The sequence below is a fragment of the Girardinichthys multiradiatus genome, chromosome 5 (assembly GCF_021462225.1).
Source record: "Girardinichthys multiradiatus isolate DD_20200921_A chromosome 5, DD_fGirMul_XY1, whole genome shotgun sequence".
NCBI lineage: Eukaryota > Metazoa > Chordata > Actinopteri > Cyprinodontiformes > Goodeidae > Girardinichthys > Girardinichthys multiradiatus.
The window spans coordinates 1,119,005-1,145,031 of NC_061798.1; the positions used below are offsets into that span (position 1 = coordinate 1,119,005).

At 41.6% G+C, this 26,027-nt stretch overlaps 1 pseudogene; it reads right to left on the reverse strand.

Moving 5' to 3' along the window:
* LOC124868021 overlaps positions 1–26,027 on the reverse strand; it is a 53,512-nt pseudogene that overhangs the window by 20,777 nt on the left and 6,708 nt on the right.

A 26,027-nucleotide genomic window follows, 5' to 3' on the forward strand; every position in this document is an offset into this window, starting at 1 on the left:
TAAAAATATGCAGTTCAACAAATGAAATGCAGGTAACTTAACCTCAAACTTTCAAACACTATATTCTTAATTTACTGTCTTAATTAACCAGCACAAAAAGTCTTTGAAGTCTTCTTTAGAGTTCAGTTCTGTTCACCAATGCGTCATATATGGCCCTTTTATTTACTTCCGGTAGTGCTCATACCTCAAAGCTCATTTTTATAAATAGGCCTCACAAGCCTGCTGGTTTCGTAGTCGCTCCAGGCTCGAACCGCTTTGTGCCGTCTGCTTCTTGGCCACCCCAGGCACGACCCTGCAGACTTGGTACGGCACCTTCCTCCAGCCTCGTTCACCTCTCAGCGACTGCTCCGTCCCTGCGACGCCCGTGGCTCCTCTTCACCTTCCGTCACCACCTGCTGCAACCTTGGCTCTGGGAAGACCCAGTCGTTCCCAGCGATGTTTAGACGCGGGTCCACCTCTGTCAGTCCTCCCATCAGTAGCTCTGGTGAGACCCAGTCCCGCAGCAGATTCCATCTGCTTGAGCCACAGCACCCACTACTCACAAACTTTGTCACTTGCAGAAAGGTAAGCGTGTGAGTAGCAGACCACAGAAGTTACTGAGCAGGTTTTGACATGATGTAGTGCCACTTTTTCTGGTCTTACGCATGCACCTGTGGTAGGTTACTGTTACAAAATGGAGAGCGGTGCTTGTTGAAGTCCAGTCGGATATGCTAATCCATTTATTGTTTGGTGAGTGGCTATGAAGTGACACATACAGAAATGTCCTCAGCTCCCACAAACACGGTCAAAACCGTGTGCTCATTTGCACCACACCTGTGCTTAATTGACACTCCTTATCAATACATTTGAGAAGATCCCTGAGCGCCCCCTAATGGCTCCACCATTTGTGGGATAATCCTGAAGTCAGTATTGGTTAAAAACCTGTGTATTGGAAACAGTGGTACACGAGAGGGTTAAGCACAGTTAAAGACCTTTTTGAAGACGGGTTGTTTTTGTTTATGATAAACTGAGGCAGAAATTTAATTTGGTGGGACAAGATACTCGTACTCGTCGTCTTCCGCTTATCCGGGACCGGGTCGCGGGGGCAGCAGACTCAATAGAGACACCCAGACGTCCCTCTCCCCAGACACCTCCTCCAGGTCCTCCGGGGGGACCCCAAGGCGTTCCCAGGCCAGCCGAGAGACATAGTCCCTCCAGCGTGTCCTGGGCCGTCCCCTGGGCCTCCTCCCGGTGGGACGTGCCTGGAACACCTCCCGAGGAAGGCGTACAGGAGGCATCCAGTATAGATGCCCGAGCCACCTCAACTGGCTCCTCTCGATGTGGAGGAGCAGCGGCTCAACTCCGAGCCCCTCCCGGATGGCCGAGCTCCTCACCCTATCTCTAAGGGAGTGCCCGGCCACCCAACGGAGGAAGCTTATTTCAGCCGCTTGTATCCGGGATCTCGTTCTTTCGGTCATGACCCAAAGTTCATGGCCATAGGTGAGGGTAGGAACGTAGACCGACCGGTAAATTGAGAGCTTCGCTTTTCGGCTCAGCTCTCTCTTCACCACAACGGACCAACACAGTGCCCCCATTACTGTGGCAGCCGCACCGATCCATCTGTCGATCTCCTGTTCCATTCTTCCCTCACTCGTGAACAAGACCCCGAGATACTTGAACTCCTCCACTTGAGGCAGGAACTGCCCTCCAACCTGAAGAGGACAAGCCACCCTTTTCCGGTCGAGAACCATAGCCTCTGACTTGGAGGAGCTGATCTTCATCTCAGCCGCTTCACACTTGGCTGCGAACTGCCACAGCGCATTCTGTAGGTCTTGGCTAGAGGGTGCCAGCAGGACCACGTCATCTGCAAAAAGAAGAGACGAAATCCACTGGTCCCCAAACCAGACCCCCTCCGGCCCTTGGCTGCGCCTAGAAATCCTGTCCAAAAAAGTTATGAACAGGACCGGTGACAAAGGGCAGCCTTGCCGGAGTCCAACATGCACCGGGAACAGGTCCTACTTAGTGCCGGCAATGCGGACCAAACTCCTGCTCCGCTCGTACAGGGACCGGATGGCCCCTAATAAAGGGCCCCCGATTCCATACTCCTGGAGCACCCCCCACAGGGCATCACAAAGGACACAGTCGAATGCTTTCTGTAGGTCCACAAAACACATGTGAACTGGTTGGGCAAACTCCAATGAACCTTCGAGTACCCTGTAGAGGGTATAGAGCTGGTCCAGTGTACCACGGCCGGGACGAAAACCACAAGATAATTTTAGAAGATTTTTGTAAATGAGGAGCTGCGTTATCTCAAAGCTAGACAACATTACTAATAACATGGTGGTAGACTTCACGATACTCCCAATTGGAGCACGTAAAGCCTCACAATTCTACAAAATAGTTAACTCGTCTTTCAGCGACGACTCTAACCAGTTAAAGATGATTTGGCAGAGGGACTTGGTGGAGAAATTGAAAGTGATAGATGGGGAACAAATATGTCAGAGAGGCGAGGGGTAAACTTACACAATATAACATATTACATAGGTACTACTATACACCATCTAGATTTTATAGGATGAAGCTCCTGGATGATGATTTGTGCTGGAAATGCAAAGAGAAAATTGGTACTTTCCTCCACTGTATGTGGGTATGTGTGTTTTAATCAGACCGTATTGGACTCAGATTCTAGATATTTTAAGTAACTGGTTTGGAGCAGAAATCCCCTCAAATTCAGTGCTCTGCTTACATACATCTCAGATACCCAATATAACCAAAAGCAATTTTCTGTAATTTCAGTGGGTACAACAACAGCTTGCTGAGCAATTTTAAGACATTGGAAGGCATCAGTAAGCCCACAGTTGAAAGAATGGGTTAGTGCCATGACTGAAACTGCATCCTATGAATTGGTGAACGAAAAGCCTCACAATTCTACAAAATAGTTAACTCGTCTTTCAGCGACTTTCAGCCAACAAGAGGGAAGGGATGACCCCTTGGGACAGGGTTTGGGAACACAAAAAGGTAGATAATGACCCCCATTAGGTTACAAGGTTACGGATACTGTGTATGTACTTTTTAGTAGATATCATTAGGTATTAATTGTCTTTTACATTTAATGCCTATTTTTGAGATAAAACGTGCCTGGTCTATTGCCGGAGTTATTGCTATTGCTGTTCATATATACAGGGGTTGGACAATGAAACTGAAACACCTGTCATATATATATATATAAATAAATATGAGTAGATCTAAGAAGATCTAAGCAATCCATCCTGCCATACTGATCCCTCCCATACAGTGCAGTGCCTTCGCTCAGACTTTGTCAGCAAATTAAAACTTGAAGCTTAATCATTATAAAGCACATCTAAACACTGATTAAGCTAATTAAACTGAAATTAAAAAGTAACACACACATACTCTATCACTGTTATTAACCAGCTAACAAGCACACAGTGTCATCAGACGAGCTACCGGAGAGACTAACATTATATTTCCTCACTTCGAAAAGGGAGAAATGTAGGATATTGTAGTGGCTTACCATGCTGTTGAGCTTCCTTCACCCTCATCCACTCCAACATGTTTCCGTTTCAGGTGCTGTATAATCACCGTGGAGCTCCGTGGCCATGTCAAATCACTTTTGCCAAGCTTGCATGTTAACCATGTTAACCTGCTGATGATGCAGTTGGTTTGGGACTCCACTTCATACTGCTCCACCTTGACCACCCAGAAACGTTTGCCAAGATCCTGTTTGTACACTTCAGCTCGGGCCTTCAACACCATAAATCTAGACATCCTTCACCAGAAACTTACCCAGTTCACAGTGCTGGCCTCCACCAGTTGGTGGATCACTGGTGCAGTCAGAGCCAACAGGAACTAAACCTGCTAAAGACAGTGTAGATGACTGTGGACTATTGGAGAACACCCCCTACACTGCTTCCCTTCACCATCCTCAACAACACTGTGTCTACAGTGGATTACTTCCGGTTCCTAGGAACAAGCCTTTCTTGAGACCCGAGATTGTCCTCACACACAGACACTGTTCGGAAGAAGACCCAGCAGAGACTGTACTTCCTACAGCAACTTAAGAAATCCAACCTTGCAGAGGAGCTACTGGTCATCTTCTACATTAACACCTTTCAGTCAGTTTTGTGCTCATCCATCTCTTTGTGGTTTGACTCATCTGCAAAACAAGACAGTTCCATACTTCTACAAATAATTAGGTCTGCAGAGAGGATAACTAGTACTTACCTTCACTCCACTCAGAATTTGTACAGGTCTAGGGTCAGGACAAGGGCAGCTAACATCTCTGCCTGGTCACAGGTTGTTTAGACTTTTACCTTCAGTGCGGTGCTATCTGCAAAAAACAGCCTCCACAGAGACAGTTTCTTCCACCAGACTGTCTCTCTGTTCAACACAAGGAACACCTTACACCCAGAGTAGTCAGCTACTCTGCTGGAGACATATAAGCTTATAATTTTGCACGATCACTACCTGGCTTCCATCTTATATATCAGGGGTCCTCAAATTAAGGTACCTGTTGTCTTTCCACTGACCCACTGACGGCTGGAGCTATGGAGGCTGAAGCCTGCCTTCAGCCGTCAGTGAAGTATGGTGTGGCGCAATTAACATTACTGTTACAAGCTGTTAAGACGCTTGCTTGCTCACAGTACAATGACTTGGTAAGTAAAAAAAGGCTTTGTCAAAAATACATAATGTGGACTATGAAAATCGCACATTTAAAGACGAATGGACAGAAGCATATGCTTTCCTTTTAACCTCCGTAGGGAGTAAGGCCAGTCTGCCTTAAATGTTATGAATCAGTTGGATTTATAAAGAGTGGAAATCTAGTCATAAAACCAAGCATAAAAACTTCAACTAAAGCTATCAGATTGGGTCTGACGGTAGGACAAAGAAAATTAATGAACTGAGTGGATATGAGCGAACATGAGTGAGCTACACGGCTGATAACACAGTCTCTTACAGCACAACATCGAGCATACGAGTGTTCACTGTGAGTATAGTGGATTTTAGGAAAAAACAAAAAGCCATTCACTGACTAGGAAATTATCAAAAAGTGCATAGAAGCTGTGGCAGAAACACTTTAAGATGGAAAAGAAATACAACAACTTAAGAAAAGGTTAAGCAAACTGCCATGCCTGCCACAAGCACAACAAGGAGAGCAGAATTGTTATACCAAGATGTACAGACCCAGCTCGACTGTGCCATTCAAAGTGAGTTTAACATTGGTACTTAAATTGGATAGCACGTTTATGTTAAGCAGATGATTTCATGGTAATAATTGATTCATAATTGATCAGTAGTTAAAAACAAAACCTCAAGTGTTAATTAAATGTTAAATACAAATGAAAGAAAATGTTTTTGTCAGTTGATTTTAAATGTTTGGACCCCTAAGCGGATGATAGAGGTAGTGGACCTCCTGTTACTTTAGTTGGGGACCCCTGTTATGCATACATCAAAAAGAAAAGGAAAAAAAATAAAATAAAATAATAAAGCACACTTGTACATACTGTTGTATGTTACATAACATGCTGTTCTTACACATTGTGGTTGTTGTTTAAAATGATGTTGATATACAATACCATGTGAGTGATGAAAACCGAAGTGAAATTATTTGTTTGTGCACACAATAAAGTTGATTCTGAGAACTGTTCATGTTGAAAAACAATTTTGAGCAGTCGGTGTATGGAGAGACATGCACGGGGCAGCAATGTATTGGATTGGAGCTGTGGTCTCTGCTGACTGACATCCCTAATCCATTGTTGGTTGTCCACTGCTGTTCTGCTGATGGGAAATAACTAATTTGCTGTGTTTGGGTTCTTGCTGTTTTTGCATTTACTGAGTAATTGTTGCAGCTGTGAAAATCTGCAGAGCTGTGTACACTTACCTGTGATCATAATGACCCGTATGCCAGCCCGCCGACACATCTGAACTGCTCCAAGAACCTCTTTCCTTGGAGGGTCCAACATCCCCACACATCCCACAAAGGTCAGGTCTGACTGAGAGTGTGAAACAGAAGCAGAGTTTATGGTGGAGAACTGGGCTATTCTCTGCTTTCTTTAAGTTATGTCACAGACAGAAGGATTTTATAATGTCATGTCTTATGTAGAATCATAAACAACTGTTAAAAACAAATAAGTTATGCTTGGTCATTATGAGATCCAGAGTTCAATCTAGACAATTATCAGCACCTCATAGTTTACAAAGGTTGCTGGGTTCTCCAGGTTAAGAGACTCAATATCAGGTGGTTTGTTCCGGGTTGCCTTGGCGAGGCAGCGCAGTGTCTCTCGTCCTGAGCCCCACTCCCGTATGGTGGACAGGAGCTGTTCTCGAACAGATGGGCTCAGAGGTACACGACCAGAGTCGCTGACACGGATGTAATTGCAGCGTTCTAATAGGCCCTCTGGGGGCTCCCTGATGTGATGAAACACAGTGAGACAAATAAAGACATATTTGTGTCTTTATAGGCAGCAAATGAAAAAGCATGTCCTAAGACATGAGGTGAAACTGACCTTTACAAACATCTTGGCTCCAGAGGCAAACTGGGTAAGTTTATTGGAGAAACAGAAAACAGACATGGACTTTCTGTCTCTGGAAAACTCTAGTGTCAAATCCTTCTTCATCAGCTGTTTAATCACCTGAAAGCAAATCATTAAAAGAAAACAATGTCAGTAATGAGTTCTGCTCTCATAGAACATGACATGGACCAAAACTCAGATATCAGACCTTATAATCCTGTGGTACAAAATCTTAGAGTGTTTATGAATGATTTCAATGATTTTTCTATAGCGGACAACAGAACATTAGCCCTTTCAGTTTTCAGGTGAATAAGAATAAAAAGTCCCCCAGGGTGTAGAGCATTTGTGTTGTCACTGTAAGGTGTTTGTGTTTAGATTGTGTGGTGATAACCCAGGAAAGAACAGAAATGTCATGTTTAATTTTCTATAGAAAAATCTGAATCAAAAGTTTATATTAAATATATTAGAATTTGTACTTCTGTGAGATTTGTTAAATTAAAAGTACTATTTGAATATAACCTTTAAGCAGATATTAAACATTATCGAGTCATCATAATTAACAGAAAAAAAGGCTTGGAGGCACCAGTCTGTGTGGAATTAATCTAGATGTATTTCACTTAGTAAATTTAGTTACAGAAAGAAATTAACTATTCATAAATATTCAAATTTATAGACTAGGTCTGTAAGTTATTGGACTTTCAACCTATTGCTGAAGGTTTTTTGCATGTTACACATTAACCAGCAGTGCCTCCTTTCATTATGGTTTAATTGTCTGAAAAATCCATCAATGAAAACTGGTGGTACCTTTCTTCAGTACAGAGTAGTTTCATTAATAATTTTTATTTTATTTATAATTTATTTTATACATTTTTGAAACAGACACCAGCTTCCTCACGACCCACTATGGAAGAAGCAGTATAGAAAATGACCGACTGAGAATTTTCGAAACAACCAATTTGATATTTCTTAGAGGTGAGTTTAACATCAGGTACAAGAGCTGACGGGTCTGAAATAACCACAGAGAAGGATTCAGATGCACATAAAGGAACTGGATGGCTTATTAGTTTGTTCATTAGACAGGCCTCGCCCTATCTGTTCCTTTGTTTTTCTGATCACATGAAAATACTGATCTATCGAAGCTTCACACACACTTACAGAACAACAGGCTGTGGCCCTCTCTGCATGGCTCAGTCTCTTCAGATCCACATCAAACACGTTCATTTTCTCCACCAGACAGCAGAGGGAAGTCTCTGTTGCCTTCCCAGCCTTCATAAACACCCTTTGCCTGGATCACAACACAAGTAGAAAAAGATTAATGCATCTGACCTGTTCAGAACTGACTTTGTCATAAAAGTGTTGGTCAGAGCTGTTGCCATAGCCATGTTAGCATTTGTTACCTCATTGTAGTCTAGTGATGAGTCATTGCACAGAGCACAGATAGAAGCCATCTCCACCAGGCCATCATACTGATTGCATTTCACCACTGAGCCATCTTTGTAACTGCAGAGATGAGGACATTGAAAAACAGTTTAAAGGTAAAACAATGCTGGAACAGAGGGAAAAAAAGGACGTGTTATTTCATTAAACAGCAACTCAACATGCACAGACTGTCCCAAGTTAATTTAGGAGTTAAAGGTTAAAACACTCACACTTCCCCCTCAGGGACATAAGTAGATCCAGTCACAGTGAACTCGTTCAGGCAGCAATGCTCTCCTGACGCACTTTCTACTATAAACATCTAAACACATGCACAGAATCACAGACATTGGAGTAGTTGATTAGTTCAGTCATGGTAGAAGAACGCTTCTTAATTTCCGTGCATATTAGGGGTATGTGTTATGGCAAAAATATCCCATCACATTTGTTATATTGTTTTACAGTGAAAGCATGATCACTTAGTGAAAAAGTCCAAAATACAGCTGCATTAAATACTTGGTGCTCTTTGGTGGTTGTACTTTTACAACTGTGATGATGCGTTTGATAGTTTTTGTTGAAGCAGTGAGGGAATACAGTGTAATTTTACTTTGAAACTGTAATACTAAATATAAATGATAAATCTATGCATGGTTATGAACTGTACAGAAGCAGAGAGCGGCCGTTTTCTGCATATTCTTTTTCCTGATGGTTTTCTTGAAATAACAAGTTAATTTTCTCGTTATCTAAAGATAACGAAGACCGTTTTCTCGTGATAACGGGATGATTTATCTCGGGAAAACAAACTTTGCTTTCTCGAGATCACGAGATAATTTGTGTGTTTGTTAAACCTGATTCCATCCTTCAAAGGCATGCCACAACAGCGGGAGAGGACTTATAAGTGCAAGTCATGGCATGTTTGTGTAATTATGTGAATAATTCTTAGAATATGTGATAAGTATATCATAATGAGACGTCCATGGTTTGATGATTTGCTTTGTGCTTGGTGTGTTTTTGCGAGCAGAATTGGTAAACAAAAATTCCGAATTCCACTTTTAATTCATCATTGTCTACACAAAATGGATTCAGTTTTTCCCTCCTGTGTTGTTAACGTTTGACAGCAATTAACATGTATTGTGTTGTTCCATTTATCCTGCCAAATCACTATGGACCAGTTTCTCTCAGCTTTAAGGGAAAGAGGTGTGCCTGAGAAGAACCTATCAAAAATGGCAGAGGACAAGGTCAGGCTAACCTACATGATCCAAACCAGTACTCAAAGGCAAAACCTCTAAATGCAAAAAAATCTATCACCAGAAAGAGAAGCTACAGCTTTGCATTCTGCACCAACTTAGTGGCTGGCTGGCTGTACATACGTACGTACGTACATATTAAATAGGATACACATTTCTTGGAGTATATTTACCAATTGGCTAATACTGACATCTCATGCATTTGTTTTTTAGGTAGATAAAGATATTGTAAAGTTCCTTGGTGAAGAGCAACTCTCAGTTTATATTCCTCGATATGGTGACCGCATTTTTGCCACAAATTGGAGGAATTTATCCTCAGCTGAAGCAGAGGAGACAGAGCAGAGGAAAAGAAAGTTGATAAACTGCCTGAAAGAGAAAATGAAACTTCCATCTGCAGCCTCACTCGCAGGAATCAGCAATAGCCAGTCAAGACCTGGACTTGGAAATAAGAATGCTAAGAAACAGACAAGAAAAATTTAACTTGGCTGGCTGAACTACCAAGACTATGTGTACAAGCAAGTAAGAAGGCCTACTGGAGGTGGAACTAGAGAGATGATTGTCAAGAAACATTACATGGTATCCAGCCTTCTTGAGGAGGGAAAAACACTATTTTTCCCCAATGAGAACTCAAAGAAAGCCAAACTAGAGGACTTTGAGTTCATGCTTTGTCTCATGGGTTCTGAGGAGCCCCTTGAGTGCAATGTGACAATTGGAAGTTTGTATGAGCAAACGAACCATAAGCTCTATAGGATTTACCTTTGTACAAAGGCTAAAGACTGTAGTGATTCTGGGCCAAGCAATGTTACAGATGAGCCCCTTTTGCCTCACACATCCAGCCACACTGAGCCATCCTCATCCAGCTCATTAGTGTGTGCATCCAGTCCCATGAAAGAGCCTTGCAGCAATTCACAAAATGCATCAACACCGCAAACTAATTCATCTCAGGCACCAGTCCTGCCACTCACCCCTACAAGTCAGTAATGATCAACCAGCAACTGTGGTGACCACTGAAGGTTCAGATTCACCTGAGCCAACAGTGGCAGCAGTGATAGCTAAAAGTGAAGATGATATTGATCCAATGATGGATTTTGGACAGGTGTTCTCCACCCAAGCAAAAAGGGATTTCTTTGGAAATCCAGATAATATTGCTGAAAAGCAATCTATTGTGATCCGGCAAGTACACTGTGTTATGGATATGGTTGAAGCATTTGATGATGAGAACAGATTGGATAATAATATTTAATTCAGACGTGTGCTTGAGCATGGCGAGGTTGAGGCTGGAGTGGGAAGTGGGATCATTAGAGATATTCTCACTGATTTCTGGAATTTATTTTATGCAACAAAGACATGTGGAACAACCTACAAGATCCCTACTCTGCACCACAGTTTTCAAGAAAGAGAGTGGGCTGCTGTAGCTCGGGTCTTGGCTTTTGGATGGCACCAATTTTAGTACCTCCCCGTCCAGCTTGCCCCTCCATTTCTAACAGAGGCTCTGTCACTCAGCACTTCAGGAAAAATTCTAATGGAGGCTTTCTTTAATTTCATCAGCCCTACTGAAAAAGATGTGTTAACTGAAGCTCTTGACAACTTCACAATGGCTGATGAAGAACTTCTCAGCATACTCAGCAGTCACAACTGCACTTTGCTCCCAACTGACAGGAATCTGCCAAAACTAGTGGAAGAAATAGATCACAAAGAGATGGTGCAAGAATCAGCTTTCATCATCAAGTGTTGGCAGCAAATTCTTAGATCTGTTGGGGAATCAATGAGTTATGATGGATTGAACAATATTTTGCATGATCTGAAACCCAGAGCAAGAAATATTATCAAGTGTATTCAGTTCCCTGGATGCATGTTAGATGCGGAAACAATCACTTCCAATCAACTCTTGAGATTTATAAGAGAAAGAGATGAGAAGGAGCTTGGCCTTTTCCTCAGATACTGCACAGGGTCTGACTGTTCCTGGCTAAAACCATTAAGGTCACATTTTCAGACATGTCTGAGTTTACAAGGCGCCCTGTGGCGCACACCTGTAGTTGCTTATTGGAATTACCATGTAACTACAGCAACTATGCAGAATTCAAATCAGAATTTCGCTCAGTATTAAAGAGTGGAGTGTGGGTGATGGACATGTCCTAAATTAATAGTTTTGTTAAGCCTCATTGGAAGAAAAGATTCCAATGTTATTCTGTTATGTTCAAATCAGCCAATAGATAATACTGTATAGTACTGGACACGTTCACCATAGAGGGAGAAAAAACACTTGTTATATTTCTGTTTAAATCAAAACTTTTGTTATACTGAAGGTTTTGTGTTTAAAATCTTTTTTACATCGAGCTGTGTTTTTCCAAGAAAGCCAATTTATTCAGCATTCTCAAAAAAAAAAACAAAAAAAAACAATGGACTGTGTGATGGAAATTCTTTTAAAAACATTCCACAGTGTATGACCTTTGGGTTACCTCACTCCCCTGAACCTCTGTGTTATTGGAGAAAGCTGTAAAAGTCATTATCAGACGTTTAATGGTTAAGGCCATTTTTCAGGGTGATGCCTTTGGGAGAGTAGATGGTTGTTTCTAGGTAACCTTGTCACCTTTGAACCCGAGAAGGGTCTAGGGTCGTAAAACACAGACTCTTTGCAGTTGAGATAACACTGTCTTGTTCTGGTATAAATACTGTGTGTAAATAGCGTTCGGGGCTCTATTCAACTGACTTGCTCGGTGACAAAGTCATTCAAACGCTGAATGCCTTTGAATAAAACTTATTAAGACAAAGTCCGGATTTTTTCTTCTTGTGAGTCAACTTCTCTCCACTTAGATAAGAAAATTCCACAACAATTTTGGCGTCACGAACAGGATCTAACGTGCCAGAGGAGACCGCAGGAGGGGGACACGGACGCCTGGCCAGCCTGAGACGTAGTCTTCAGTCCACTTCCATATTACGGTGGTGGAGTCTGGGTGCCCGCCTGCGGCTTCTGGCCGATTGGATCCGAACTAATTGTCTACAAATATATCTGGGTGAGAAGTTGCTCTGTATGATATAATGTATATTATTTTGTTTTTTTTTATTACACATTAACCATCATCTCCTAATTAATTAATTAGGTTCTGGAGTTGCGAGAGGGAGGACATCAGCTGTATGCCAGGTCACCCTGTAAGGATACAGGGAGGTTGTTATTGGTAATGATAACATAAAGCAGAACACAGGGTTTTGCGGGTGGTTTTTTGCAATTTTCTACACCTCATAAAGGAGAAAAGCCAGTCGGCAGACGTGCCGCTGAACGGGTAAAAAGGAAAAATGGGTTCCAGAACCTCAAAGGCATCAGGGGTATCTCCTTCTCCAGACTCTGCGATTTATAAAATAATGAAAGAAAAAGGTGGAGATGATTGTGTTACATGTGCTTTAATTTGGGAGGACAAGTTTGGTTTTCCACAAGGTGGAAGTTTGAGTGTAAATCAGTTGAATAAAATAAAACAGTTGATGGATGGTGATTGGGAGACAATAAAAAATAAAAAAAGGATTAAAAAACAAGATTTAGATCAGAGAGAAAAATGGGTAAAATGTTGGAATGAATGGATTACGGAGGCTATGCGTAGGGAAAGAAAATCCGAATTGAAACAGATGGCAGGGGGAAAAGATTTGTCCGGGGACGTGGGAAACAGGTATGACAATGCTGGTCGTGCTGTTGAAGACCCCACGTTTCCACCTCCATATAGAGCTAGTGATGCTTCACCCTCCTGTCTATATCCATCTTTACAGACGGAGTTGCGGGCCCTCCAGATGGCAGACCTCGATCTAGACTCCCGTCCTCCTCCAGCAGCGGGCCAACCAGCAGCGGGCCAACCAGCAGCGGGCCAACCAGCAAATCTGCCCGCAAGTCAGCCAGGACAACTCGCCAGTCCGCTTCAGTATCAGCCCGTGAATCAACTCACACATCCACCTGCAGTGCAGGCTGACCTCATCGAGCACAGCGGCCCCAGCGGAGCGGAAGGTATGATTATGCACCAGCCTACAGATGAGCAGCGACCGGGTTCATCAAAGGACCAGCAAATACCTCTCCTCTCCTGTTAGCTTCCATGAGTTTACATGGTTACGGAGTGGAAGACAACGAGAAGAAGATAAAAAAGAAGAAGGAGAGTATCAATGCCCTATGTTGGAAGTAGCCGGAACAAATGAGCCTCAGTTGGTGTTTCGACCGTGGACTGCAGCAGACATCCAAGCCAGCGCCGCGTTACTTACGGATCCCGTAGGAGACGGAAGAAAGTTTGCTACGGAATTTAAAGCTTTATGCCATGAAATGAGACCTACTGGCACAGAAATTCGCCGGCTCCTCGCAGCAAAAATCAAACCTGGAGAGTTAGTTGGTCTGAGATTGCCAGGTCCTGCAGTGCGCCTTGTCATGACAACTGGAGGTGAAAATGGTGATTTAAATCATCGTAAAGGACCATGGTATAATGCCATAGAACATTTGTGCACTGACTTGATCACAAAATTTCCACAGAGGAGTGATTGTGCCGTGCTACAACAAGTCAAACAACGTCCTGATGAGACTGTCGCTGATTTTCTTTACCGGATGGAAGAAGCGTTCAATAAACATTCAGGTATGGAGCGCCCCGCTAACCTTACTGTTTTGGGCCCCTGGGAAAAGATGCTGTGTGGATATACTGGTCCTTCTCAAAATATTAGCATATTGTGATAAAGTTCATTATTTTCCATAATGTCATGATGAAAATTTAACATTCATATATTTTAGATTCATTGCACACTAACTGAAATATTTCAGGTCTTTTATTGTCTTAATACGGATGATTTTGGCATACAGCTCATGAAAACCCAAAATTCCTATCTCACAAAATTAGCATATCATTAAAAGGGTCTCTAAACGAGCTATGAACCTAATCATCTGAATCAACTAGTTAACTCTAAACACCTGCAAAAGATTCCTGAGGCCTTTAAAACTCCCAGCCTGGTTCATCACTCAAAACCCCAATCATGGGTAAGACTGCCGACCTGACTGCTGTCCAGAAGGCCACTATTGACACCCTCAAGCAAGAGGGTAAGACACAGAAAGAAATTTCTGAACGAATAGGCTGTTCCCAGAGTGCTGTATCAAGGCACCTCAGTGGGAAGTCTGTGGGAAGAAAAAGTGTGGCAGAAAACGCTGCACAACGAGAAGAGGTGACCGGACCCTGAGGAAGATTGTGGAGAAGGGCCGATTCCAGACCTTGGGGGACCTGCGGAAGCAGTGGACTGAGTCTGGAGTAGAAACATCCAGAGCCACCGTGCACAGGCGTGTGCAGGAAATGGGCTACAGGTGCCGCATTCCCCAGGTCAAGCCACTTTTGAACCAGAAACAGCGGCAGAAGCGCCTGACCTTGGCTACAGAGAAGCAGCACTTGACTGTTGCTCAGTGGTCTAAAGTACTTTTTTCGGATGAAAGCAAATTCTGCATGTCATTCGGAAATCAAGGTGCCAGAGTCTGGAGGAAGACTGGGGAGAAGGAAATGCCAAAATGCCAGAAGTCCAGTGTCAAGTACCCACAGTCAGTGATGGTCTGGGGTGCCGTGTCAGCTGCTGGTGTTGGTCCACTGTGTTTTATCAAGGGCAGGGTCAATGCAGCTAGCTATCAGGAGATTTTGGAGCACTTCATGCTTCCATCTGCTGAAAAGCTTTATGGAGATGAAGATTTAATTTTCAGCACGACTTAGCACCTGCTCACAGTGCCAAAACCACTGGTAAATGGTTTACTGACCATGGTATCACTGTGCTCAATTGGCCTACCAACTCTCCTGACCTGAACCCGATAGAGAATCTGTGGGATATTGTGAAGAGAACGTTGAGAGACTCAAGACCCAACACTCTGGATGAGCTAAAGGCCGCTATCGAAGCATCCTGGGCCTCCATAAGACCTCAGCAGTGCCACAGGCTGATTGCCTCCATGCCACTCCGCATTGAAGCCGTCATTTCTGCCAAAGGATTCCCCACCAAGTATTGAGTGTATAACTGTACATGATTATTTGAAGGTTGACGTTTTTTGTATTAAAAACACTCTTCTTTTATTGGTCGGATGAAATATGCTAATTTTGTGAGACAGGAATTTTGGGTTTTCATGAGCTGTATGCCAAAATCAACCGTATTAAGACAATAAAAGACCTGAAATATTTCAGTTAGTGTGCAATGAATCTAAAATATATGAATGTTAAATTTTCATCATTACATTATGGAAAATAATTAACTTTATCACAATATGCTAATATTTTGAGAAGGACCTGTATTATGGAAGGACTTCTCCCTGATATCGCAGCACAAACTAAGACTCATTATGTTGGTTGGAGACATGGGGTGCGTTTTGAGGAGCTGAAAAGACATGCTTTACACAGCGATGATGTTATCAACGACAGGAAGAAGAAAAAAGCGGACAAAAGAGAGACTGATTTGCATAACGCTGCCCTGACCCTGTATTACAGCACAAATCAACGTGGTTCTTTTCCTCGAGGACGAGGCCGGGGACGCCGGAGCAGAGGTTGGGGAAGGGGACAGTGGTCCCGCTCCGATGCTTGCCATAAATGTGGAAAGTTGGGACACTGGAGGAATGAATGTCCAGAGAAACTGCAGCAGCCGGACACCGGTAACTGACGGGGGGAAGACGGGACCCTGGATCTGGCTGCCACTTGCATTGAGGAGGGGTCTCTTAAGGAGCGTGAGGTTTCACAAACACACACACAGTTTCATGAAAATACTGATTCACATAGGTTGCTTGCAGACGCCATATTACACTTAGAAGGTGCCTCCGTAGTTTTACCAGGCACGTATCTCCATACACAGAACCCTGCTTTTAAAAGAATGCCTATGTTTTCTATGATGGTGATGGATGAAGAAATTTCTTTTGTTGTAGATTCAAGAGCGACACACTCTGTTTTATCAGCTAAATGTATCAAAGAGCAGCCAAAACTGAGTGGTCGATATGTTCATTCTGTCTCTGCTTCAGGTGAAACAGTTAGGGAAAGTTTTCCTGTTCCTCTAAAGTGTTCCACTCCACAGGGAGTGCAGTTAAAACACTCTTTTTTGGTGTCTCCTTTGTGTCCTTTAAATTTGATGGGTAGAGATTTGATGTACAGATTAAATATTGCTATTATTTCAAACCCTGATGGACTGACAGTTCACACTCAGAAGGACTTTGACTATGACTACACTGCAGTACATTGGGCCCCAGATCAACCCTTATATGCATATGAGTGGAAGCTTCCAGTTGGTCCTGTTCCTCAACATTTTGTCACATTGGCAGTAAATGCTGTGGCACCTGGTTGTGATTTAATGAGTGCAGATGATCTGCATTGTACTTCACATGTATCTGAAGGACCTGATTTTGATTATGAGGACAGTTGGTACAAAATTACAAATGAGAGATTGTACCTCTCTGGCATGTACTGGAATGATCACACAGCAGCTTTATCTGTGACTTTGACCTCTGAACAGCTGCATTTTTTTCAAGTTTCTGGTTCGGTGCCGCATGTATCATTGGCCAAGTCTGAAAATATGGAATGGAAGGATGTGGGGTTTTTTGTTAGACATTGTCTCCTTGCCACGGATTGGAGGGAGACAGATGTCCCATATGTGTTTGCGTCTCCTTCTCAAAATGCTTTTAAAAGACATTGTCCCACTGTTGTTTCCTGTAATCGTACAGTGCAACTGATTTCACATTCACATCTGTTTTTAGCTACTGCTTCTTCTGCGGATGCAGATCTTGAAGAGCTGCCTGATTCATTGTGGGCTACTCACAAATATGATGTTGGTCTTATTACAGATTGTGAGCCAGTTGTTGTTACTCCTAAATCAAACTACAGGCCATGTCAGAAACAATACTTATTGAAAAAGGAAGCTTTGGAGGGAATTCGTCCTGTTTTTGATTCCCTCCTTAAAGCTGGGGTAATTGTACCCTGTCCAAATTCACCTGTGAGAACACCGTTGTTCCCTGTGAAAAAAATTAGGCCACCTGGAGAGCCTGACGAATGGAGATTTGTCATGGACCTTCAGGCTGTCAACCAGTCTGTTGTGGCCCGTGCACCATCAGTTCCGAACCCTTCTACGATTCTGTCACAAATTCCACCAGAAGCTAAATATTTTTCAGTGATAGACCTGGCAAATGCGTTTTTTTCTGTCCCTGTACACAAGGACAGTCAGTATTGGTTTGTTTTTGAGTTTGATGGGAAGCCATATTGTTTTACTCGTCTTTGTCAGGGCTACACAGAGAGTCCAACTATTTTTAACACAGCTCTGAAGGACTCTTTGGCTGATTTGACTCTGTCTCCTGGAACTGTCCTTACACAGTATGTTGATGATTTATTATTATCAGCAGGATCAGCGGATCAGTGTAGGAAAGACACCTTAAAACTGCTTCAACATCTTCATAAAAAGGGTCACAAAGTTTCACGATCTAAAATGCAGTTTGTACAGGAAGAAGTGACATTTCTTGGTCATGTTCTCTCACATAAAAGCAGAAAAATGTCCCCTCAGCGCATTGAAGCAGTTCTGAAAATCCCAAAACCTGTCACCAAGAAACAAATGATGTCATTTTTGGGTATGACAGGTTATTGCAGAACTCACATTCTGAATTACTCTGAGCTGGAAGCGCCTTTGGCCAGTTTAATATATGGGAGGAGCTTGGCAGCTGCAGACAAAATTGAATGGACAGATGAGGCAGAACTGGCTTTCATTGATTTAAAAACAGCCTTGTCTTCTGCGCCTGCATTGGCTTTACCAAACTCTGACAAGCCATTTATTCAAATGGTGGATGAAAAATCTGGTTTCATGTCATCTGTGTTGTTGCAATTCCATGGTGATAAATTGCGACCTGTGGCTTATTATTCCAGTAAGCTTGATCCAGTTGCAGCTGGGCTGCCTGGTTGTTTGCGAGCTATTGCTGCAGCTGAGAAAGCTGTGTTAGCATCACGTGACATTGTTGGATATAATCCTTTGACAGTTTTTGTTCCACATTCTGTTTCCATCATCCTCCTGGAACAAAAGACGTCTCATCTATCAGCAGCAAGGTGGTTGAGGTATTCTTCAATATTATTGGACATGCTCAACATTACAATTAAACGTTGTAACACTTTAAATCCAGCCACACTACTGCCTACTGAGGAGGATGGTGAAAGTCATGACTGCGCAGCTGTCTTAACTGTTGTTTGTACCCCTCGTCCTGACTTGCAAGACACCCCTTTGACTAACCCTGATCTTATCTTGTATGTAGATGGGTCTTCCTCCCGTTCTGCGGTGGGTCTGAACCAAGTAGGGTTTGCAGTGTGCTCTGACTCAGCTGTTTTGCGCTCAGGTCCTTTGCCAGCGCATTACTCAGTTCAAACAGCTGAATTAATTGCTTTGACTGAAGCTTGCAAGTTGGATAAAGGAAAGACTGTGACTATTTACACAGACTCAAGATATTGTTTCGGAGTGGTGCATGATTTCGGGGCCTTGTGGAAACATCGCTCCTTTTTGAAATCGGATGGAAAACCTAGCTTGAATGCTAGACAAGTGTCTGATCTTATGGATGCTATTATGTTACCCGCACGTTTGGCTGTGGTTAAGTGTGCTGTGCACACAGGACTGTCTGATTTTGTTTCTAGGGGTAATGCAGCCGCGGACTCGGCAGCAAAAACCGCAACTTTGAGGCCTTTCTCCTCAGATGAAACTTTTCTTTCTCTGACTGATCCGCAAGCTGTCACTGTTCCTGAAATGCAATCTTTTGCTACTTCACAGGAAAAAGAAAAATGGCGAAGAGCTGGGTGTATCTTTAACAGCAGTTCTGGCTGGCATGTTTCTGATGGTAGACCATGCCTGCCTAAACATTTTTTTCCCTGGTTTGCTAAATGGACGGATGGATTGGATCATGTGTCCAAAGGGGGAATGCTGGATATGGTTAAAAAATATTGGTATACAAATGGGTTTTCAGTGGTAGCTGAAAATTATTGTAAAAGATGTTTGATCTGTGCTTCTCACAACCCCTCAAGGGTTCCTGCACAATCACAGGCGGCACATCCACCTCCACGGTTCCCATTTCAGCATTTGATGATGGATTTCATTGAGTTGACACCTGCTGAAGGGAAGAAATATTGTTTAGTGGTTGTGGACAGGTTTTCTAAATATGTTGAAGCGTTTCCAACAAAACACGCAGACAGCAGTGCTGTAGCGAAGTCTTTGTTGACAGAGATTCTTCCCCGCTGGGGAATCCCAGAGGTGATTTCCAGTGATAACGGGACACAATTTGTTAACAAAGCTTTGCAAGAAATTAGTAAGCTTCTTGGTTTCCAGTTGAAGACACATTGTGCTTACCACCCACAATCAGGTGGATCAGTAGAACGAGAAAATGGAACAATAAAAAATAAGTTGGCTAAATGCTGTGAAGAAACAGGTTTGTCCTGGCCAAAAGCTCTCCCTCTGGTTCTTATGTAGATGCGGATGAGAAATAGATCCAGAGCTAATTTGAGTCCTTTTGAAATCCTTTTTGGGAGACCTGCAAATACAGGGGGAAGACCGAGTACTAACCTAAGCACACTAACAACTGCTCATTTTGAACATTCCATGTTGGAATATTGTAAGGTTCTGTCACGTTCTCTCTCTCTCTCTCTCAACAGACGGTGAAAGCTGCCTTACCCCCAGTAGCTGACAGACCCCTGCACCAGTTCCAGCCAGGACAGTGGGTGCTGATTAGAGATACCAGGACACGTCACTGGAGAGACAAGCGGTGGAGAGGTCCGTTTCAAATTCTGCTGGTGACTCACACTGCCGTAAAGGTCCAGGAACGTGACACCTGGGTCCATTTTACGCACTGCAAGGTGTTCACTGGAACACCACCCGAGCAGCATCCTGGTTCTGAACCTCCTACCTAGAGGAGCTTCCAACGACCGCCCACCTGTACCAGACTGGTAACAGGGCAGCTTGAAGTGCAGAAGCCACTCAGGAGAGGCAGCAGGATTTTTGTTTTTTTTAAGTTGTTTATAATTAGTTTTCTTTGAGAAAAAACTGTTTGATTTTCTGTACCAGAAGAATGGACATTCCACTTCAAGGTCACGATGCAGTTAAATGGAAGATGGTCTGTTCTGATGCTAATGATTGGTATTGCAAGTATTTTTATAACTCTTGTGTTCATTTGGGAAAAGGTACAGCAAAGACAATGTAAGGCTAATTTGAGGAATTATGCTAATAATACTCATCAGCGGATTCGACAAGAGATTCATCACTTTTCTGACTACTATGATCATGCTGATAATGTCTGGTGGCAACTAATGCATCAAACCGTTAGGAAGATGAGGAATGATAGTTGCTATGTTTGTTGTTTGATTCCACATGCTATTAATGATCAACCATTTTTGGTACCAGTTCCTATTGATACTGCTTATACTCTAGCTACTTTCTTTCCAGATAACCGGTTGGTGGAGGTAATTTTTCCTTGGGTGAGGAATTATACTGTACGGGAAAGCAGAAATGTTAGTAAATTTTCTAGTGAGACTAATTTAACGTGTGCGTCTACAGGAACTCTTTATAGAATTCGGGGTAATAGAAATCCGATTAAAGATCCAGATATTTGTATTGCTCAGGAGGAAAGCACACCTTATTTCCTTGGAAAGACGGAGGGTTGTAAAACTATTATACCAGTTTCATGTGCCTTAACCCACATTAATACATCTAGACCTTGTCCTGTCAGAACTGATCCTTATACTATTTCAGAATCTTTGGCTCCAGATCCTTTTGTGTTAACTCTTAATCTTACAGCCTTACCGAATGGAAGTCAATTGTATGGCATGGCAGGTAAATTAACCAGGGTTCTTGTTACTTTTCCTAGTAGAGATGGGTACTCGTGTCCTAAGAATATGGTTTGGATGTGTGGAAACAGATCCTATCTGTATCTGCCTGCTAATTGGTCTGGAGTATGTTATCTAGCTCACTTACTACCTACGGTCACGACTTATGATTCAATCAGCCCATTATTAGAGAGGAAGACAATGCTCAAACGGCAAAAGAGAGCTAGGCTCCCACATTGGAAAGGGATTTTGGGTACAATTTTTCCTAGTTATGGTGCTGCTAACGCCGCCCATAGGATTAATGAGTTGTCAGTTGAGTTAGAAAATCTTACTGCTTTATCTGAGGAAGGTTTCACTGTTCTAACTACGGAGCACCAGGCTATAAGAACTATGAGTTTGAAAAATAGAATGGCTTTGGATTATCTGTTAGCTGAGAGGGGTGGTGTTTGTCATTTAATTGGGGAACAATGTTGCACTTTTATTCCTGATGTGTCTAATAACATGACAAGTATTCATGATAAGTTTGAGGACTTGCTGACAACCCAACGGAAGGAAAATATGAGTTCCTCTTGGAATCCTTGGTCTTGGTTCTTTGCTGGTGGATGGACATCTTGGTTAGTAAAGATTGGAGTGATTCTTTTAAGTTTCTTTTTGATTTTGATGTTTCTTTCGTGTTATATTATTCCAATGGTTAGGGGAATGGTAATGAGACTGATACATTTTTCCATGTTACCTGTTGATAAGGATGTGAACTTAATTTCTGTTTGTCATGATTGTGATGATTCTGCATTTGAGGTGACAGATGGTATAGATACCGATGGATTTTATGTTGCTTTAATGATGTGCTAACTCTAATGTGTTTGGGGAGTTATTACTGATGTTCAGCATTTTAGTGGTATACATGGAGTTTTGGGGTTTTCTTTTTTTTGCGGTGTTATTGTTTTTTCAGTTTTGTTTTCCTGGTGATTTGCGAACCTTAGCTCTTCGTGAGGGCCATGACTATACGGTGTTTGATTTATATATCTTTTTCTTTTTCTTCTTTGTTTTTTTTCTTTTATTTTGATTCTTTTTCTGGGTGTTGGTTTGCTAGAATTTTTTGTATGATTGTTTTATGATCATAAGGGGGGAGTGTGATGGAAATTCTTTTAAAAACATTCCACAGTGTATGACCTTTGGGTTACCTCACTCCCCTGAACCTCTGTGTTATTGGAGAAAGCTGTAAAAGTCATTATCAGAAGTTTAATGGTTAAGGCCATTTTTCAGGGTGATGCCTTTGGGAGAGTAGATGGTTGTTCCTAGGTAACCTTGTCACCTTTGAACCCGAGAAGGGTCTAGGGTCGTAAAACACAGACTCTTTGCAGTTGAGATAACATTGTCTTGTTCTGGTATAAATACTGTGTGTAAATAGCGTTCAGGGCTCTGTTCAACTGACTTGCTCGGTGACAGAGTCATTCAAACGCTGAATGCCTTTGAATAAAACTTATTAAGACAAAGTCCGGATTTTTTCTTCTTGTGAGTCAACTTCTCTCCTCTTAGATAAGAACATTCCACAACAACTGTCTCCTTAAAGTAGTTGTGCAACAAGACTTTCCATCTGTTGATCATTATGTTTTTTATGTTTTCTTTTGTTTAGGTTTTATTAATTATTGTTGTTACGTTAACACAAACTAGTATTTACAATGCTATTCAAGAAAGTAAGAATTAACAATGCAGTATAAACTTTCTTCTGTTTAGCTAAAACGTTTCAGATTTCTTCGACAGCCACATAAGCTACTTAAAATGTGGATTTCATTTCTATGCCAATTTCAGTAACTGCACTTGTTTGTCAGATGTATGGCATCATGTTCTACACAATGAGTTCCAAGGCTTTCTCATTGTATCAAAAATGATACCAAGTTTAATCAATAAAACTCTAACTGTTACTTGAGTTTTTCCTTTAGCAAATGACAATTAAAAATCTCAGTAGTACTTTGGGAAATTCATTTAAATATGACACTGGAGTCATAACTAACTGCTACATATATTACAACATGGCTTCTACTGATGTGAAGGTTTTTACCTGAAAACATAGTGTTCTTTAGTCCTCGTTGCTGAAGATGTCATTATGATCATGAGGACCATGGACAGTGTCTTAGTAAGCTAACAATGTTTAAGACAGTTTCTGGCTGCGTCCGAAATCTCTAATTGGTAGGGATTCTTTAGCCAAAGCATGCGTTTCTGTCGCGTGATGATGTATGAGTTAAAGGCTGTCCGGAATCGGCACAGCAGTCAGGAGCGCCTTTCCTACCCAGGAAAGAATTCTTAATGTTGACCTCATGAAAGGTGTAGGAACAGGAGCTATAATTAGACCATTTCGGATGCAGCCTCTCTCCCCAACAGGTCACAAATCAGGCAGCAACAGGTGTTCCCTTATCAAAGGTCTTAGGTCTCTGTAAAGTTTTATTGTCCCTGCAGCATCATGAGCAAGTACCATGTTGTTTTCCTCCATCAACAACAAACAAAGCTTATGTAGGTCTACATCACAGGAAATGTCTGATTTCCACAAACAAACATTCACAAACAAAAAATGGTTTTCCATAAAACAAATCTTGTCCATTTCCACCTGGTCAAATCCGGTGATTGTCCCAAATTCTCACAACTGTGTCCAGTTCCTTCTGTAACACACACATACACAATTATTTCCTTAACATTTCAATGGCGTACTATTAAACTTGCTTAGAATTCACTGGATATTTGATTAATTGTAGTTAGTCATCAAGAAGGCTATTAAGTAGTAATAATATTTTTATTATGTGAAGTAATTACATTACTTATAAATACATATTCCCTAATATCTGTGAATTTGTTTTTTTATCTCAAATACAAAGGACACAAATTAAGCTCTTGATGATAATTTATTGTAACAGATTGCCAGCATAAAGACGGAAAACAATAATACCGTACAAAACAACATGCATATTTCAGTTAGACCCATCTGTTACTGTTGTTTTTTTCTCCAATAGCTTAATTATGAAGCACTAAGTGAGATGGTGTGTTCCAATGAGGTGTACTGACTACAAAGAATTGCAGTTGTACTACATATAAACTTTTTTTCATCCATTCTGCACTCCTAGTCACCATGGACATAGTGCTTGCAAGCGCAGAAACCTTACAGGATAGAGAAAACTGACTGGAATTTATGTTAATCTATTTTTTCTCAAAGGTCAGCTTATTTCACAAATTGTCACTGAAGCCATGTGAATATCAAAACGATCTTCATTGTAAAGTTTTACTAGGATTTTTCATTACAAAAAACACAAATAAAAAAGTACTGTCTTATTCCTGTTCCAAAATATCATGAATAATTATCAAGCACACCTAAAAGAATCATAAAGTTTATTGTATTGACCCTGCACACGTTTAAATATGAGGGCTTGTTTTCCCAAAGAGCAGCACGTCTCTTTCTTTCTTGTCGCTATCCAAGATTTTGTGGTGCTGAAAGATGCACAATAGCAACTTAAAATTGAATAGAAATGAATATGTTGATTATTATCAGGCAGACAAGAGCAATCTATGTCCCTGTACAAGTATCAAAGACAGCACAAATAGCTATTTCTTCAAAACAAAAATTGGTGTAAAGAAAAAGGAAAACAAAACATCAAAGGGTAGACTTACCTGGATTATTTTAAGGAAACAGAACTGAATGAGAGCTTTATCTATTAAATCTCCATCAAATTCGCCCAATGCTTGAAACTCCTGTAACACATCTCGCCAGTAGTTTGCATTCTGTCTTCTATAGATTCCCCACCAGCTTTCAATCCTTTGGTTAGATTAACTACATCCTTGTAACACACACAGTCCGTGAAGGGCCCCACTGTCATCTTCTCGCAGGAACTGTTGCAGCCTGTTTACATGAACATTTTCAGTCCCAAAATCAGATCTGATATTCTTTGGATAACCCCCTAGTTCTATGACAGTGCTTAAAAAGTAGGATGGGATTATTCTGGGATTACTGTTTGATGAGTTCGCTTGCATTGAAGGTGAGACATACATACCATATGTATATAGTTATTAATAACTGTTATATTAGTACTCATAAGGCCCAGCATGAGGCTGTATGCTATATTTTAAACACCACAACTTAACACCCTTTCCTCTCAAAGTGTTTAATATTAAGAACTACACTAATGTCTCACATGCTCAGTGCAGAACAAAAGACTGTATTGTAAAATGTTTCATTTATTATATTTGGCAGGCCAAATTTCTTCAGAAGTGGAATGAAGGGCTGAAAAGATGGCAATAAAAGAGAACAGGTTCATAAAAGAAGGAACAATTTTAATAAAATGTTTCAAAAGCTCTTGGCATAATTAAAATAAATACATGTATTTTAGGATTTTACAGTTTGACTAAGATTTAAGAAAATGGTAATTGGACTGAACTTATATAGCACTTTTCCAGTCATACAGACCGCTCAAAGCACTTTACACTAGCGCCACATTCACCCAATTGCACTCACTAACACATTCATACACCGATACGCAGATCGGTAGGCAACTTGAGGTTAAGTGCCTTGCCCAGGGGCACATTGACATATGGCAGGAGGAAGCTGGAATCAAACCCACAACCTTCTGATTGCAAGACGACTACTCTTCCTACTGAGCCACAGTCGCCTCTAAAATCAACTTTATACCACTTATACCACATAATAAAGACAATTGAGCCTGAGGAGTGGGACACTTTGATGAGAATGTCACGTTTAAAAAGGTACTTTATGTAGATGACAAAATAAGCACATTTATCTGGCCCATAGTAAACAACTCTGGGTTTAAGAAAACGTTTTGTCAGTAAAAGTTCAGATTTTTTCTAAATATCTCAAAAATGTGTCATTTTCTGCTTCAGCAAAATGGTTTTTCCATCAGTCCTAAACTATGTTTCTCCATATCCTACATTCAGCTTCTAACAAAAGTTAAAACCAAGTAAAATTATTGCAAACCTTTTTTGTTTTATTCACAATAATTTACATTCAGTCTAAAACCAGCCAAGACAGAGAACTGGTACAATATGTCCTATGTTATTGG